This window comes from Crocodylus porosus, unplaced genomic scaffold, assembly GCF_001723895.1.
Source record: "Crocodylus porosus isolate Cpor-Errol unplaced genomic scaffold, CroPor_comp1, whole genome shotgun sequence".
Classification (NCBI taxonomy): Eukaryota; Metazoa; Chordata; order Crocodylia; family Crocodylidae; genus Crocodylus; species Crocodylus porosus.
The window spans coordinates 13,221,219-13,228,990 of NW_017728928.1; the positions used below are offsets into that span (position 1 = coordinate 13,221,219).

The following is a 7,772-nucleotide window of genomic DNA, read 5'->3' on the forward strand; positions in this document are numbered from 1 at the left end:
GAGAAGCACACTACAGGCTATTTTTAATTATTTAAAAAGATCATGGGGTAGTTTATCCAAATCTGCATTCCAATACAAGATTTGATTTAACATTTGCAACATCAAATCTTAACAGCAACAAATCACCAAAAGTTAATTTCTTTCTGATTATGGACTTCAGAAACCAAGGTGGGGGAGGAGGGAAGAAAGATCATGTTGTGTTATAATATTGTTGGAGATGTGACTGGGTTATATGAGAAGCTGTTTATAAGAAAGATCTCTGTGGGAGTCTGTCAAGACAAGACCAAGACCCACAAGGTGACGTCCAGTCACTTATTTTTCCTGGCCCTAAAATCAAGTCAAAATTCAGTGATAAAGAAGTAACACTGAAGACCATGCAACAAGCTGACGTGAATTCAAACAGTACAGTCAGAGCAACTCCTGGCAAGATGGTAATGAACTCCCTATCAACAATGAAAAGACTCTTTTTCATCCCATTTTCAGTAGCTTGTGGTTGAAAACACTCAGGGATGAGGAGTATTGCTTACTTTTAGGGACAGGCTCATTTGCTCTGCCCAGCTCCATCTCCCACACCTTCATTCAGATGACCCGTCTCAGAACCTCCTTCTCCCCCCCGGTGTAAGGAAGCTTAACTGAGGTCAGCTCACCAGCCCAGGTCTCGATGATGGCTCTTCTTCAGGGAATTCAGTTCAGCAGCCTACTCCAACTCCCCCCACCCTCCCGGCCACGACGCGCAACCTCTGTCGCTCAGCTCCACGGAGCAGGGATGGAGATATGCACTGTAATCCAGTTAGCTCCCTATTGCATGGAAAGCCAGAGACCAAGAAGTCGGCTGTAGGCAGTTCCCACAAGAGTAAGTGTGTGTGCACGTGCACACACGCGTGCACACGCAGGCTGGAATGTTGCTTGTAGCCATGATGGTCCAGGAAACGTACGAGGCAAAGACTTTCCTAGTGATATCTGTTACTGGACCAACTGCAAAACTGGGAGAGATGTTTTGGGTCACAAATTCACAGGATCTAGGTGACAAAGGATGGACTACGGCTGGTTCCCACTAGAGGTGTGTAAAGCAGGCCCTATTCAATTCAGCCCAAATAAGAGACAATGATTCGATTCATTGATTCGGATCACTGCCCCCAATTTGATTTGGCCGAATCCAAATCTGAAGATTCGATGCCGATTCAGAGAATCAGCAATTCAGCCGCAGACACAGCTTTAAGTGTTTTTTCTACATACCTCAAGGTACCAGGTGCGGCTCCTGAATGCCGTGATGCTGGGGCGCATGGAGCGTCCCACAGGAGTGTGGGGGGGCCCTCCATGTGCACAGTGGCGAACCCGGAGGTGGACTGGAAGTACTTGGCTTGTGCTAGCAAAGGTTGTCTTCTTCCCAACCGCCCCCCTCCCCCCACGCAAAAACAAAAACGAAAAAACCCCAAAAACCCAATCCCAAATACCTCTGAAGAGCTGAATTGTAGAGCATAACTCTGCCACGTGAGATACATTTGGTGCCACTGCAGAATACATCCAACCCTTTCTAGATACACAGAAGGTGTTTCATGTTAGCAGCATAACAAGCTGTTCTCTGTGCCTCCCTCCCACCCTTCCCCATCAGCACCCTCACTTGCTGTGCACCGCTCACAATTCACACTGTAAACTCTTAAAGACAAGATGTGCGTCTCGCTTCATCTTTTGGGAAGCATCTGGCACAGTTCTGTACACTATAACGAGTAACACACGGCACAGAAGCCATTATGGACCCCGCTGGACAAGACCTCATCTAAATGGCCGGGCCAAGCAGCACAGAGCCTTGCTACCCTGAATATCCAGCACCAGGTTGGAGTTTTCTGGTTTACTTGTCCTCAGTAATGAAGTACACAAAAGCGTGGGTAGGTTTCTCTGCTGCATGCTCTTCTTCCACTCTGCGACAAACCCAAAATATATTCTCTCTCAACATGATTCACACTGAGGCTTGAATGCAAGCAAAGATTAATTTAAACAGAAAATTTTGTTTAAACCTGATACACAATTTTATTCTGGCACTGGCGTCCCAGTAACAGTGCCCTTTCCTTTAGTGCATATTCTGTGCCTATACCAAAAGTGTGGTGGGTTGTTCAGAGTGGCCCAAAGTGCTACGGACTCTAGACTAGGTTTGGTCTTGAAGTGCAGCGACAGTGTCCTTGAACATGAGCAGCAGAGGGCAAGGAAAGCCAGAGCCTGAGTTTGAATGGCGTCCAAGACTGAAGTGAATTCTTGAATACAGATTATAGCCATTCCTCCTAATGCAAGAACTGCAAGTCTAGTTTGATTTCTCTCCTGATTTTGAATAGGAGAGGGAGATAAATAGGAATTAATGCTTCTTTCTTCCCCTCCAGATGCAGTTTCACAGCATCGGGTCAAATGCTTAAATAACTCCTGCTCTCTTGAGAGCACAATTCTGCACCCTCTCCACCAACACGGCCACAGATTTGAGCAATGAACCTCACGGGAGGCACTTAGCACTTGGAATTAATCAGCTAGACCAGCTTTCTGGAGGCATCACTCATTCCAGTCACTAGGAGAATGAGGCATTAGAGTCAGCAGTAAGCATTGTGCAGGTTTTACCCTGTTCTTACTAATCCATTAGGCATGAGTGGCTCTCCCTGACCTTAGTGCTAGCAAGTGTAAAAATATTATGCAAACAGGGAGGGTGACTGGTTCCATCCAACCACCCAGAAACTCTCTCTCAAGGTGCCTCAAGCCCTGTGCTAGACTCTTCAATGTCAATATTCAAGCTAAGAACCATCTTGCACTCACTTTCCCTTCTCCCTTGATGCTGTCTGCTATCTGTCAGCTATCCATTTACCTCCTTAAGCCCAACAGCTCCAATACAATTGCATTCTTCAAGTCCCTGGAAGTTTATCCCAGGATGTGAAGATTCACTGAAGCTGGGGTATCACTCACCTCCTGCCTTGGGGTATCACTCACCTCCTGCCTTGGGGTGGAGCTGGACTGTGGGGCTCCTGCTCCCAGCACATGCTGCCGTGTCCCCTATGCTGAAGCTGGAGCTGCTGGTGCCAAGCTGTGTTTCATGCCAAGATGGCAGCAACAGCTGCGGCTCTGAGCCTGGCACAGGGCACATGGCAGTGCCAGCTGGAGGGTGACCAAGAGCCTTATCCCTCACTCACTCTCCTGCTACCACCAGGGACCAAGGCCCTTAGATTTTATGGGAGTCCATGCCCCTCACCAGGTGCCACAAGTTGGTGTGGTCCATCGGTAGCTTGACAGGCTGGGTAACAGCAGCTGTGCAAGCTGGATCCAGCCTCCTGCACTTAAGAAAGAAGTGACAGTCCCATTCCCCACGGCTTCCCATAACCCCAGAAAAAAATACAGCAAAGCCAGAAGGAAAAAGTCTGACTGGATGATCTTCTGTCCTCCCTCGCCCTGACATCACCCTCTGTTTTTCTCTGCATTTTGCCAAAAGGTCCCAACAGGGAGGCAATGTCACTGCTTTGTGCTGGAACATTAATACTGCCTCTCAGCTAAAGGGGGTTGCTACAGAATCTCACAGGGCACTGGCTCTTCCCAGAGACAGTGCGTACTGCTCGCTACCCCCCCCAGATGGAAAGAAGAGAGCTCGAGAGTCTCCCTCCTGTCCCTATTAGCCCATGTTGTTTATACTCACAGTCTTCCTTCTATCTTTAGATCACTGTCTCTTTTCATGCTGCAAGCCAACTAAAGGCCTGGGATGTACACACGCTTACAGCTACCATTAACTCATTGCAAACATCACATTCCAGAACATGCTGACATGCCGGAGCATGAGAGACATTAGCTAACTTCAATCACCTATCCTCTCAACTGAGAAAGTAGCAAGTGATGTGTAATGTGTCATATCCTCCACGCTAATTCCATTTGGCAGTCAGAGAGCAGGATCTAATTGGGTCTCTGGGACCCCAGCACACGTGAGTGGCAGGAAGTGTGATTCTATGATTGGGGATCAAATCCCAATCGCATCCTTTCTACTTACCAGCCTGGGATCACTGCATCAGCAAGGTGAAAGTTGAGTGTCCACAAGTCCAGGGCTAGGGCTGACAATCAGCTTCAATTTAATGTGCTATACAAACCAGTCATAAAAACTTTCTACATCGTATGAGGACTGCTTTTATGGCTGGTTTGCCATTTTACAGCGTGTTAAATTGAGTGCAAATGTAGCACCCTTACCATTTCTGCCATGATTAACATGTTAACACCTGACATTTAGTCTTCAGATGTGCCACTCCGATTCTCTACGTTTCAAGGGAGACAAAAGCACAAATACACACGCATTGATCTGATCTTTGTGGCTTCTCACAGGCAATTGTAAGGTTTTAAAGTTCACAGGTTGAGAAGAACATATTACCTGGTTCAGTACTGATCTGGAGCCATCGCAATTAACTCTCCCTCTGACCACTTTTCTAGACCAGGAGTGAAGAGACGGGAGGGGAATGCATGCTCTATGTGAGTAAATCCAGCATTAGATGGTGCATTCACCCTTAAGCCTGCTCCACCTCTTATATAAGGTGCACCTGACACCCCCAGCAGAGCACGTGCCAGGATGTTATTACACTGAGCATGAAGCTAACTCATACACCTTTTGCTACCTGAAAAAACAAGGTAGTGGTTAGACACATGCTACCATAGTCCCTCAACCTACTGGAGAAAGTCAGCGCATAGTGAAAGTCAGACGACTGTTTAAAACACTTTTAAGTACCCAGATCCTATATTCTCTCTCTATATCATTATAATCCCACTACTACCTTGCTTAGAGAACTTCACATCTTCAGATCCCAACAAGCTTGTCACAGCTTTATATCACTAGCCCCCCACTTTAAAGAGGAGGAAACTGTGTTTAGGCCTTGAGAATTTCAGTAAGGACCCTAATATCTTCCACCTTTCTAACTGACCATCCAATTTGGAGGCAGCACAACAAAGACAAGGCCTTTTTTTCTTTAAAAAAGGGTCTCTCCTGAAGAACAGCTGGCAGGTCACTTCCTGGATTTTGCTGCCATTTATCAACGAAATGCCACTGGAAGCCAGGGAGCAGCTTACAATCATGTATTGTTTCTAGGGACACCTGCCTTCTCATATGCAAAAACAGAATTCGAATCATGTTTAAAGTCTCACATCTATCACTGTTTGATCCAATTAAAGAGGAAAGCCCCTGAGAACAAAACTTGATAAGGCTGTTATGCTATACAGACTCAGCACCCTGTAGGCTGACCTTTGGAAGCAGAGGTGCTGAAGAAGCCAAGCCAGATTCTCTCTCACTCCATCTTCCAGAGGGCAATTCATTTAGAAAACAAAAGCCCAGAGGATTTGAGAAGGAAGGTCAGGCATTTGCCATTCATATGGGGAACATTTTGCAAATTACTCCCATCTAACAGGAACTGTTTGCTGTTTATTATGTTGAAGCAAGAGATTTTTAAGGCACGGGGGACAGACCACATGAAAGCACAGGAGATCAGTTGCGCTAGAATAAATAGAATAAAGTTTACAAGAACACGGTCCCTCATGTGTGCACGTGGAAAAAGCTGTGCAACGCTTGTCTTCAGAGCTGTGCAACGCTGTGTTTAAAAATCTTGGAAACAGCTTTGTGAAGACAAGTAGTTACATTTCCAGCAGTTGATCCAGGTTTCGCACATTTTGCTTTTTCTTTTTAAATAAAGTACCTGCATGCGCCTATTTACGTATATCCCCTTTACCCTGCAACACGAACATCTACTATTACACTAATGACACTTAAAGTCTGTTCCCCCTCAAAGCCTTACCCCCCAAACAAATTACACATTACATTTAAAAGAGATTATCAGTGTTAAGTGGAAAACCCAACAGTTACTAAGACAGCTAGACAAGGCACTCAAATAGCAGAGGTAAATTCATAGCACCCTTGCCTTTTTGGAACACTTCTGTCCTATACACTTCCTTACAACAAATACTGCAGTTCAGATGTCATCCGTACATCAGTATTGTGATTTGTTCACAATAGGACACAGAGGTCTCCCCATGTTGAGTTGCTGACTCTGAACTACACCTATGCATCCCTTCACAGCATCTGATGAAGTGAGCTTTCTCTCACCAAAGCGTATATTTAGACACACACTTTGGTTAGCCTATAAAGTGCAAACCTGCCCCGCCTCCTACAGCACAGAGCCCAAGAGCAGAAGCCAAACCCAAAGCCAGGAAGGTTGCGTCCAGACAAGTGCAGACAAGCACAGTTTGTTCCCCTGGGGACAAGCAGCCACGGCACATCTCGTGCTGCTGCTACTTGTCCCTGGGGAACACCTGTGCCACACGTGCTCTGCTGCGCAGTAGGTTACCCCAGGTGGGATAAGGGAGCCTGGCTGGCAACCGGAGCACAGTCAGACCCCAGTTTTGGGAAGTGCATGCTGCTGCTACGTATGCCATCCTGCTTTTTTTTGGCATGGCTTTTTTTTTGACCCAGGGACCTCTTGGGGTCAAACCCCCACTGCTCAGTGCAGGGAAGGTCTGCACGTGCGATGTGTGGCACTGCAGATGGGCCTGTAGCGCTACATACCGTACATCTGCACTCGTCTGGACACGGCCTCTGAGGTTGACAACAGCACGTTGCTCTGCTCTGCTCTTAGGGAAGCCCCTTTTAGATCCCACTCATTGGTCCCCTTTGAGCCAACTCCATTCAAAGCAAAGGACAAAAGACAAGGAAGTTACAGTGCTGTCCTGGGCTGGAAAGGAAAAACACCCTGCATTTTGTGGCTGGCTCTTGAATACGGTTCCTACAGTGAAACATGACTTACAATTAACATTCCTCTGCCAGATCAAGGTCAGGCTCTGATTAGAAAAGTGGGCTGAAGGAAGCAGCAGACTCCTGTGTCCCTGAACTAACCTGGTCTCCCCTTCTGCGCCGCCCATCCTCCCTGCTCGCCACCCTGCGCTCCCCCGCTCCAGCCTGGCCGGGGGAGCTCGACCAGCCGCCCTTGGGCAAGCGCTGAAACATTTTCAGCAGTGAGATCCCAGACAGGTGCCCCGAGAAAGGAGTTTCAAGGGGGCCCGGGGGGAGGCTCATGCCTCTGATCTGGGGCAGACGCGACAGGGGGTTTCTGCGGTCTGAGCACATTTACACGGGAGCATGAAACTGGCACGGACTCCAGGACACTGACACCGCAGGGTCCTTGCTCCGGATTAAGGACATGACATCCTGAAACTGAGAGGGCTCTGGGACTCTGACACCCAGCGGGGCTCTGCTCCGGATCGAGGGGGCGTTTACACGGGAAGCATAAAATGGAAGAGGACTCCAGGGGAGCAACCCCAAAGGCTCCCTGCTCTGGACGGGGAGGGCGTTTACACCGGGGCGCACGCACCTACCCCGGCCCCCAGGCAAGTGAAGCGAAAGGTCCCTACTCCGGATTAAGGGCCGTTCCCAGGGGAGCCCAGAACAGAGCGGGACTCGAGTGAAACCCGGCTCCAGGGCGCAGGGTGTTCACACAGGAGCAGGAAACAAGGACTCAAACGCGGCCCTGCTCCGGATTGGGGGGGGGGCTTTACACGGGACTCTGGCAGCCCAACAGCACCTGCTCCGGATTCAGGGACGTTCACACCACAACACGCACACCTCTGCTCCGGATTAAGGGGCCTCCACCTGAAGCCGCCCCCCCCCGGGGCCCCGCTCCGGATCAAGGAGCGTTCACACGGGCCGGGCACTTACTCCGTGATGCGCCGCGCCAGCTCGGTGCCGGCGGCCGTGGAGTTGGCGGAGAAGACGCGGTAGCCGCTCCTGG

At 48.8% G+C, this 7,772-nt stretch overlaps 1 protein-coding gene across 1 annotated transcript in view; it reads right to left on the reverse strand.

Moving 5' to 3' along the window:
• The window catches only part of PRPSAP1 (phosphoribosyl pyrophosphate synthetase associated protein 1), a 39,710-nt gene extending 31,944 nt beyond the window's left edge, over positions 1 to 7,766 (reverse strand). Inside the window, exon 1 of the mRNA XM_019542653.1 lies at positions 7,700 to 7,766. The gene's annotated coding sequence lies outside the window, so the exon portion shown is untranslated. The remainder of the gene's footprint in view (positions 1 to 7,699) is intronic.
• Positions 7,767 to 7,772: the final 6 nt, after the last annotated feature.